Source organism: Cebus imitator, unplaced genomic scaffold (genome assembly GCF_001604975.1).
Source record: "Cebus imitator isolate Cc_AM_T3 unplaced genomic scaffold, Cebus_imitator-1.0 Scaffold2, whole genome shotgun sequence".
In the NCBI taxonomy this organism is placed as follows: Eukaryota; Metazoa; Chordata; class Mammalia; order Primates; family Cebidae; genus Cebus; species Cebus imitator.
Window position 1 is genome coordinate 9,862,904 of NW_016107317.1, and position 8,797 is coordinate 9,871,700.

The window sequence follows — 8,797 nt, forward strand, 5'->3', positions numbered from 1 at the left end:
GACATGGTGCTGGGCTTTGCACTTGAACTTTATGCTGAAGGTAGTAGGGAGCCCATGAAACATTCTGCATTTTCTCGGGTGTGTGATCCAGAAGGGTAGAGAGGAGCTGAACAGAGGGTACTCTATGCCTGGTAAACCTGGACCAGGATCAAGGCAGAGTGTTGCAGAGGAAAGGACAGATTTGACTGGGCATTTAAGGTGGATCAAATATGTTTTAAATGTAGATAATCTTACTTATGGGAAAGCCTAGGCAGAAAAATTGGAGAAAGAAAAACATGCCTCATTCTCTTCCTGTGACATCCTGTTGTGCCTTAGCTTTATTACTATAAGGTGGGGACATAGACTCCTCTAATGATAGATGGCTATTTAGCACTTACTTTAATAAGACCTGTTGCTGAGGCACTTTACATTGAAGGGGATAAGAATATGCCAACCCAAAATATGCTACTTTAGCATAAGGATTATTTTCAGCTGAAAGCAATTGAGAATCAACAGCTGCAGAAAGAGTTCTTTCTTCTGCCCTTAGCTGCCTAAAAGCAGGGCACAAATTTGCCTTCGTGAAGGTGTTTCCCCCGTGCCAGTAAGCGTAGAACAACCCATCACCACAGTCCGACCACTTCTTCAAGTTTCACTCCTTTTCTGTGAACTCCTGTGCATGTAAATATGAATAAAAATTGTGTGCCTTCTCTTTTGTTAGTTTAATTTGCATGCCCCCAGGAAAATAAAGAGAATAGAGGAAAAATTTTTCCTCCCCAACAACATACACTATCTCATTGAACCCTTATCCCTCCTCATAAGGAAGGTACATACCCCCTTTTCTAGATGCAGAAACGAAACTAAGAGATGTTAAGGGGCTGGTCCAAGCTCAAGTAGCTAACAGGTGGCAGAGCTGGGATTTGCATCCATGCCTACACTACCACACAGCCTGAACATCTAGCAACTATCCTGCAATTCCAGTATGTGGGAACACGGTCTAACAGAGTTAGCATACAGGGATTAGGGCAGTAGAAAATCCATATTCTAATTCTGGCCCCACTACTATCAACAAAATATTAATCATGTAAATATTTGTGTTGTTCATTATAGTCCTGATAATAAAGTCATTGCGTCAGTGGTATGACCTAGAGTAAATTGTGTAACCCATCTGTGTCTTAATCTTTTCCAATGAATCAGCACATGGCTTTTAAACTCCTGCTATGTTTCAAGTCCTATTCTAATTGGAAGACTGTAATCTTTTATTTTATTTGAAATAAAATAGCAATGATTTTCACCCCCTTTGTGAGCCCACAAACAAGACAGTAGATATTTAAATTCTGGGGTTACAAGAAAATAAAACAAAGAAGTCCTTTCAGTTCTGCTAATTGCAAAATGAACACATATGCAGGCCAGGTGGGGAAGAGAGGGACTGCATTTTTGTCTTGGGCGTTAACCAATGTAACTAAGTGGTCAATTGCTATAATTTGAAAGAGGAAGAGAAGTAAAAGAACTTCTGTTGATGCTGTTATTTTAAGTAGCTTCATGCTCTATCCTTATTTGGGTAACTTGACTGTCTCAGATTTGACTAAGCTGCAAGTTCCAACTTGGTCACTGTTTACCTAATCTCAAAGCTTTAAGCAGTCAGTCACCCAGGGAGCTGCAAGGAGATTCACTGTTGATAGGGTGAGGAGGGAGTACTGTAGTTCCCCAGGCTTTTGGACAAGGCTTTTGTTGAGGGGATTCACAGAATAGTGGGAGCAGAAGGGAGCCAGTGGAATAGAGACAGAGCTGAAGTGAGGAGGAAATATGGAGCAAGACATAGCAGCTGCCGGCTGGGCGTGGTGGCTGATGCCTGTAATCCCAGCACTTTGGGAGGCTGAAGCAGGCGGTTTACCTGAGATCCACAGTTCGAGACCAGCCTGGCAAACATGGTGAAATCCCATATCTACTAAAAATACAAAAAAATTAGCTGGGCGTGGTGGCAAGCACATGTAATCCCAGCTATTTGGGAGGCTGAGGCAGGAGAATGGCTTGAATCCCTAAGGTGGAGGTTGCAGTAAGCCAAGATCACCCCATTGTACTCCAGCCTGGGTGACAAGAGTGAAACTCCTTCAGAAAAAAAACCAAAAAAACAAAACAAACAAAAAGCAATCAACATAGCAGCTGCTCCAGGAGAGAAATTTCAAAAAGTGGTGATGAGATATTTAGAAAGGTTTGGGTATATGATACGTAAACTTCTCTTTAATCTACAAATGAAATTGCAATGAAATCTGCCTGGGTAAAGGTTGTACTGGTTATTGGACTGTTTGCCTCCAGATCCATCCTTTATGTCTGCTCTGCATGTCTGACTGTTGCAATCTATGATACCTAGGCTCTCTTGACAACCTGTTTTAGTCTCGCTTCACCAGCGAGAGGTTCTGTTGGAGACTGGAGTTTGGGATGAAAGGGAAAGCCAAGGCATTTCTTGTCCTCTTTTTCTGCCATGGGAGGCATATCTGGCAGTAGCTGCCCTCCTCTGTGGCTCCAGCTCTTGCCTGAATAGACCTGTTATAATGCTAATCTCCATCAAGGGACCCCCAGCTCTTTCCTTGTCTTTCCAGTCTTAAGGGTGGATGGTGGCTTCCCACTTGCTAATCTTTCGTATGCCTCATCTACCCTAGTGACTATCTTAGCCACTTTAACACCTTTATAATTACAATTAATTCTCCATATTTAATACCTTCTACTTAATAACCCTGGTGGGACCCTGATCAACACAGAAGAGAGGTACCTTTTTTCCTTTCCTGGTTTCTATGAGGAGGGATTTCTCTAAACACGTCTTGTTTCCATTTGCCTTTTTATTCATCCCACCCCTAGGGCGCTGGAGTGAGTAACTGGATGGTAATTTTGGAAGAATCACTGAGCGTGTTGGGTCAGCTTTGCTGCTTCCTGTTCGGAGTGGGCATTCCAAGAATGCACATTGTCTCTCTGTATTGCAAGTCTTACCTGGGCAGGCCTGCTCTAGCCTAGCAAATGCCTGACTATGGGCAAGTCTGTCTAATTTTAGCCCACTTGGCCACCAGACCTAATACGTAGTCTTCCAGCCTGGCCTCTGCCTATAACAAAGGTGATCTTCATTTGCTCTACCTTTGTTTTGTTTCTTCAACTTGTTCAAGATGCAGGTGAGCAAGAGGAGTGCCATTTATTGAGGCTCCCTCCTTCAGAGACTTTAACATTATTCATCAATTCTTTTGGAACTAGATTTATGATTTTTTAAATATGCTACAGTAACAGAGAAGGCCTAAAGATAGGGGTGTCTGAACTGAGCTGATTAGACAATGCTTCCCTCCTCAGCAATTTCTGGGACTCGCCAGTTGAATCCACATGTGTCCATGGATCAGCACTGCTTATTGCTTACTTCCCAACTGCACAGTCTACGGTCTCTCACCTAACAGGACGACAGTGGTGCCATTGAACTAGAATATTATTCTCAATGGCCAGATGCTTTGGCCAAAATTAATGTCTGCTTATGCAGTTGGAGCCTTACCCTATAATTGTGCTGTTGGAAGTAAAGGCCTGCTGTACTTCAGTGTCAGGTTGACTTCCAGTATGTTTCCTTATGATTCCTAGAACCATCATCAGCCCTAGCTCCCAAGGCAAGACCTTCCTCACTCATGCAGAATTCTTCCATGTCATCCCCATCATTCTTCCTGTAATTTGGCTGCTTTGAAACCACCTGGCATGATTTGAACACATGTATACATGTCTAGTCCCCTCAGATGTATGTGGTTCAGATTTTTTTTTTCCCTAGAAGTTCCTTAGATTCTATATAAATCAGGGGTTCAACGTATATTCCAGGGGAGGATTATCCCTACACTGCACTCTCCAGAAGCATCTAAGTCTCAGTCAGCTATGACCTTGTGTGTGTGTGTGTATACATACACACACACACATACACACACACACACACATATATGGTGGGTTTTTTTTTTTTTTTTTTGAGACGGAGTTTTGCTCTTATTGCCCAAGCTGGAGTACAATGGCACGATCTCGGCTCACTGCAACCTCCACCTCGGGTTCAAGCCATTCTCCTGCCTCAGCCTCCCGAGTAGCTGTGATTACAGGAGTGCACCACCATGCCTGGCTAGTTTCTTGTATTTTTGGTAGAAACAGGGTTTCACGATGTTAGCCAGGCTGGTCTTGAACCCCTGACCTCAGTCGATCCACCCACCTCGGCCTCTGAAAGTGCTAGGATTATAGATGTGAGCCACTGCGCCTGGCCATCAACGTATATTTTAAAGGTTGAGCTCCAGGTGATGAGTCCTGCCTTCTTGACACTATTTTATCCATTCTCTATTCTCTTTGACTAATTCCCATAAATGTAGTGGAGAAAACTTGAGTTATTGGAATAAAGTTAGACAAGAATGCCTTATAAAAGAGCATATTTTTGGCCGGGCACGGTGGCTTACGCCTGTAATCCCAGCACTTTGAGAGGCTGAGGCAGGCAGATCACCTGAGGTCAGGAGCTGAAGACCAGCCTCGCCAACACGGAGAAACCCTGTCTCTGCTGAAAATACAAAATTAGCCGGGCATGGTGGGGACTGCCTGTAATCCCAGCTACTCGGGAGGCTGAGGCAGGAGAATTGCTGGAATATGGAAGGTGGAGGTTGCGGTGGGCCGAGATAGCGCTGTTGCACTCCAGCCTGGGCAAAAAGACCTAAACTCCATCTTAAAACAAAAACAACAAAAAAAGAGCATATTTCTTCAGCTATATTTGAATACTACGATGGGGTCAGAATTCTGGGACAAGAAGTAGCCAGACTGAGAAACAGATTAGGACTCTGCTGCAGAGGATGTACTTCAGCCCCCAGCATGACGGACTTGGTGATAAAATGAGGTCATTTATAATTCTTCTACACAGAAGCACTACAGGTTGACTTAGAGCCACTTGCATTTGTAATGGAATTTCAGTGATAGGGAACCACTAAGCGTGTGGTAGACTCTTTCTTCCTTATTGTATCCTTGTGGAGCACCAGTGCCTGGCACCCAATATGGAGCAACCAATGGCAAAGGAAGGAATGAAGTTTTAGAGAATTTCCAGGCAGATTATATTGCTCTCATAAAGAAGACAACCACATTTGGTGCAGCAGTCTAAGACCATTTACTTTAAAAATGCCAATTTAGCCCTTTTCCTCTTATTTCTAAAATCCTAGTTTTTCTTCTACGCTTTTTAATCTCTGTCCTCTTGTTTACCACCTTTCTCCCTCTTATCTATGGGCAACAAACTCCTTATTATATGACATAATTAAAGAAGATGAATTTTCTTTTGGTTAATAATGATTCCATAAAGAATGGAGTAACTCCTTCTACTACTACTATCCTTCCTGTTCTTAGGCAAGTTGTTTAACCTCTCCAGGGCTTATATTTCTCACTCCTGAGTGGCATTAGTAAGAGCAGTTCTATGGATCTCCTGGCAAGGCATGAGTGGAAAATAAAAAAAAAACAGTTGGAAACATTTTCTTATTAGCTGGTTGTGGCGGCACACACCTGCAGTCTCAGCTATTCAATCGGGAGGCTGAGGTGGGAGGATTTGAGCCTGGGAAGTTGAAGCTTCAGTGAGCTGTAATTGTGCCACTGCACTCTAGCCTGGGCAACAAAGTGAGCCCCCATCTCAAGAAAAGAAGGAAGGGAGGAAGGGAGGAAGGGAGGAAGGAAGGAAGGAAAGAAGGAAGGGAGGGAGGGAGGGAGGGAGGAAGGAAGGAAGGAAAGACTGTTTTGAAAGTTAAGCTAGGCGCAGGGGCTCACACTTGTGATCCCAGAACTCTGGGAAGTGGAGGTGGGAGATGGCTTGAGGCCAGGAGTTCCAGATCAGCCTAGGCAACATAGCGCGTAGCTCCATCTCTTCAAAATAAAGTCAGCAGAGTGTGGTGGTGTGTTCGTGTAGTCCTAGCTACTCAGGAGGCTGAGGCAGAAGGGTTGCTTGAGCTCAGGAGTTCAAGGCTGCAGTGAGCTAGGAACGCACCACTGCACTCCAGTTTTAGCAACAGAGGGAGACCCTGATTCTGAAACCAAACCAAACAAAACAAAACCAAACAAAAAAGAAAGTTAAAAGCCCTGTATTTTATATGCAGATCATTATCCCCTGTGTAACCACAAAGGGCCAAGTGTGATCACCAGTACAGTGAGAGCCAGATACAGAATGGTTTCCTTCTTTGTGGTCCATGGGCCCTCAGAGTTCCTGTGTGTATATCTTGGTCATCGGAATCTCCTCCTTTGAATGAAAGACACAGAAAAACACATTCAAGAGAGAAACAGAGATGAGAAAAGGTATGATTGTGATGATGGTTCAGGAAGGAAACACCTTTCTTTGGATGTAAGTTGGAGTTACCTGGGAGCTGAGGAGAAAGGTTCCTGTGTGACTCCAAGATCTTTTGGGCAGGATTGTGTGATGTGGCCTCACCCTTATGGGAAGGAGGATAAGAACAACTGGGAAAGAAACATTAAAGCTATCTGTGAGAGTGGGGAAAATTGATGGTGTGATAATGATGATGACAGCTACTATTTATCTAATGGCCACCAAATGCCAGGGGCTTTACTCAGCTTTGTACTACATTTATCTCTCATCTTCCTACAGAACTATGAGTTAGGTGTTATGATTCCCTGCAGATCAGGGCATAGGTTGAAACAGGGTTCTTAACTTGCCCAAAGTCATAAAATTTAACAGTTTTTGTTTTTCTTTTTTGCTTAGCTAGACTGATGTTTGCAAGTTCCAAGGGAAGGTGGGAGCCGCTAGTCTTTGAAAGGAAGAGAAAAAAGAATGACAGGATGGCGAGAACTCTCATGCTCTAATGGCCTCCAGACATCCAGAGGAAAGGAGCTGAGTCTGTCTTTTCACTGTCATATCCTCGGCACCCAGTCCAGTCCTGGCAAAAACTAAGTGTTCAACAAACATTTGTTGAGTGAGTGAGTAAATGCATGAAAAAAAATTGTCTCAGAGACTTTTTGAAGGATAGAGAATAGAAAATGAGAAAGTTTGCATCGATTTTGTATGTTGCACGTCTTTAGAAGAGATATGAAGGGGTGGAAAAAAATGGGTAAGATTCTGAAAAGCCATTTGGGGAATGCGATAGAGAAATCAGCTAAAGATTAAAGCAAGAAGAGTTGAGCAGTGACAATAACCTCTCTAGAAGTTTGCATGAATTTGTCCATTGTTTCTGAGTAGCACTCTCTTGGTCAGGAGGCTACAGAAAAAGATTTAGGGTTTCTTTCTATCTCATGTAAAAATCTGTTATCACTACCATTAATTTTTTTTTTTTTTTTTTTGAGACAGGGTCTCTCACTCTGTCACCCAGACTAGAGTGCAGTGGCACGATTTCAGCTTACCACAACCTCCACCTCGCAGGCTCAAGTGATTCTCCTGCCACAGCCTTACAAACTACTATTTATTTTTTTTTTTTTTTTTTTTTAGAAGGAATCTCACTCTCTGTTGCCATGGCTGGAGTGCAGTGGCATAATCTGAGCTCACTGCAACCTCCTGCCTCTGCCTCCTGAGTAGCTGGGATTACAGGCTTCTGCTACCATGCCCTGTTAATTTTTGTATTTTTTGTAGAAAAAGGATTTCACCATGTTGGCCAGGCTGGTCACAAACTCCTGATCTTGTGATCTGCCCGCCTCAGCCTCCCAAAGTGCTGGGATTACAGGTGTGAGCCACCATGCCAGGTCCAAAATATCATTATTTTTTTTAGAACCCATTAATTAATTAAAAACCTGTCATGGTTGGGCATGGTGGCTCAGGCCTGTAATCCCAGCACTTTGGGAGGCCAAGGCGGGTGGATCACCTGAGGTCAGGGGTTCAAGATCAGCCTGGCCAACATGGCAAAAGCCCGTATCTACCAAAAATTCAAAAATTAGCTGGGCGTGGTGATGCACACTTGCAATCCCAGCTACTTGGGAGACTGAGGTGGGAGAACTACTTGAACCCAGGAGGCAGAGATTGCACTAACTGAGCTGAGATCATACCACTGCAAACAAACAAACAAACAAACAAAAAACCTGTCACATAAAACATAATGCAACATATTTTATAAAATGATGATGTTGAGATTACAGTCTCAATTAAGTGGTTGAAGAAACTCACTAGTGCCCAAAAGTGGTAGGCGTCAAATTAGATCTGCTTTAAATGCTCATCTTTAAATGTCTATTTAAATAATAATTATTGCTATATATATTTTCAATTTCACCCATAAATATTTCAGTATATGTCTATAAATGGTACAGACTCTTTTTAAAAACATAATTACTGTATAATTTTCACACCAAAAAGAAATTAAGGCTGGGCACAGTGTCTCACATCTGTAATCCCAACGACTTAGAAGGCTGAGGTGGGAGGATCACTTGAGCCCAGGACTTTAAGACCAGCCTGGGCAAGATGGTGAGAGTCTATCCTGACAAAAAAATTTTTTTAATTATCCAGGTATGTTGGTATGTGCCTGTGATTCCAACTACTCAGGAGGCTGAGATGGGAGGATTGCTTAAACCCAGGAATTTGGAGCTGCAGAGAGCTATGATCGTGCTACTGCACCCCAGCCCAGATAACAAAGTGAGACCCTGTCTCTAAAAACAAATGAACAAACAAACAAAAAAACCCAAAGAAACAAGGAATTAAATGACTTTAATGACATAAAACATTCAGTCAATGCTCAAATTTCCCCAATGTTTATTTTTTAACAGATATACTAGCAAATCAGGATCCAAATAGGAAGCACACATACACTGTAATTAGTTTAGATGAATCTTTTGATCTATAGATTCCCTCTCTCATTCTCTCTACTTCTGTGTGATG

At 42.8% G+C, this 8,797-nt stretch overlaps 1 long non-coding RNA gene across 1 annotated transcript; it reads left to right on the forward strand.

Annotated features, from left to right (window-relative positions):
* The first annotated feature begins 6,112 nt into the window (after positions 1–6,112).
* LOC108305006 lies at positions 6,113–7,136 on the forward strand. Its single transcript, XR_001825511.2, has 2 exons — positions 6,113–6,282; positions 6,704–7,136. It is a non-coding gene; the product is annotated as an uncharacterized LOC108305006 (long non-coding RNA).
* Positions 7,137–8,797: the final 1,661 nt, after the last annotated feature.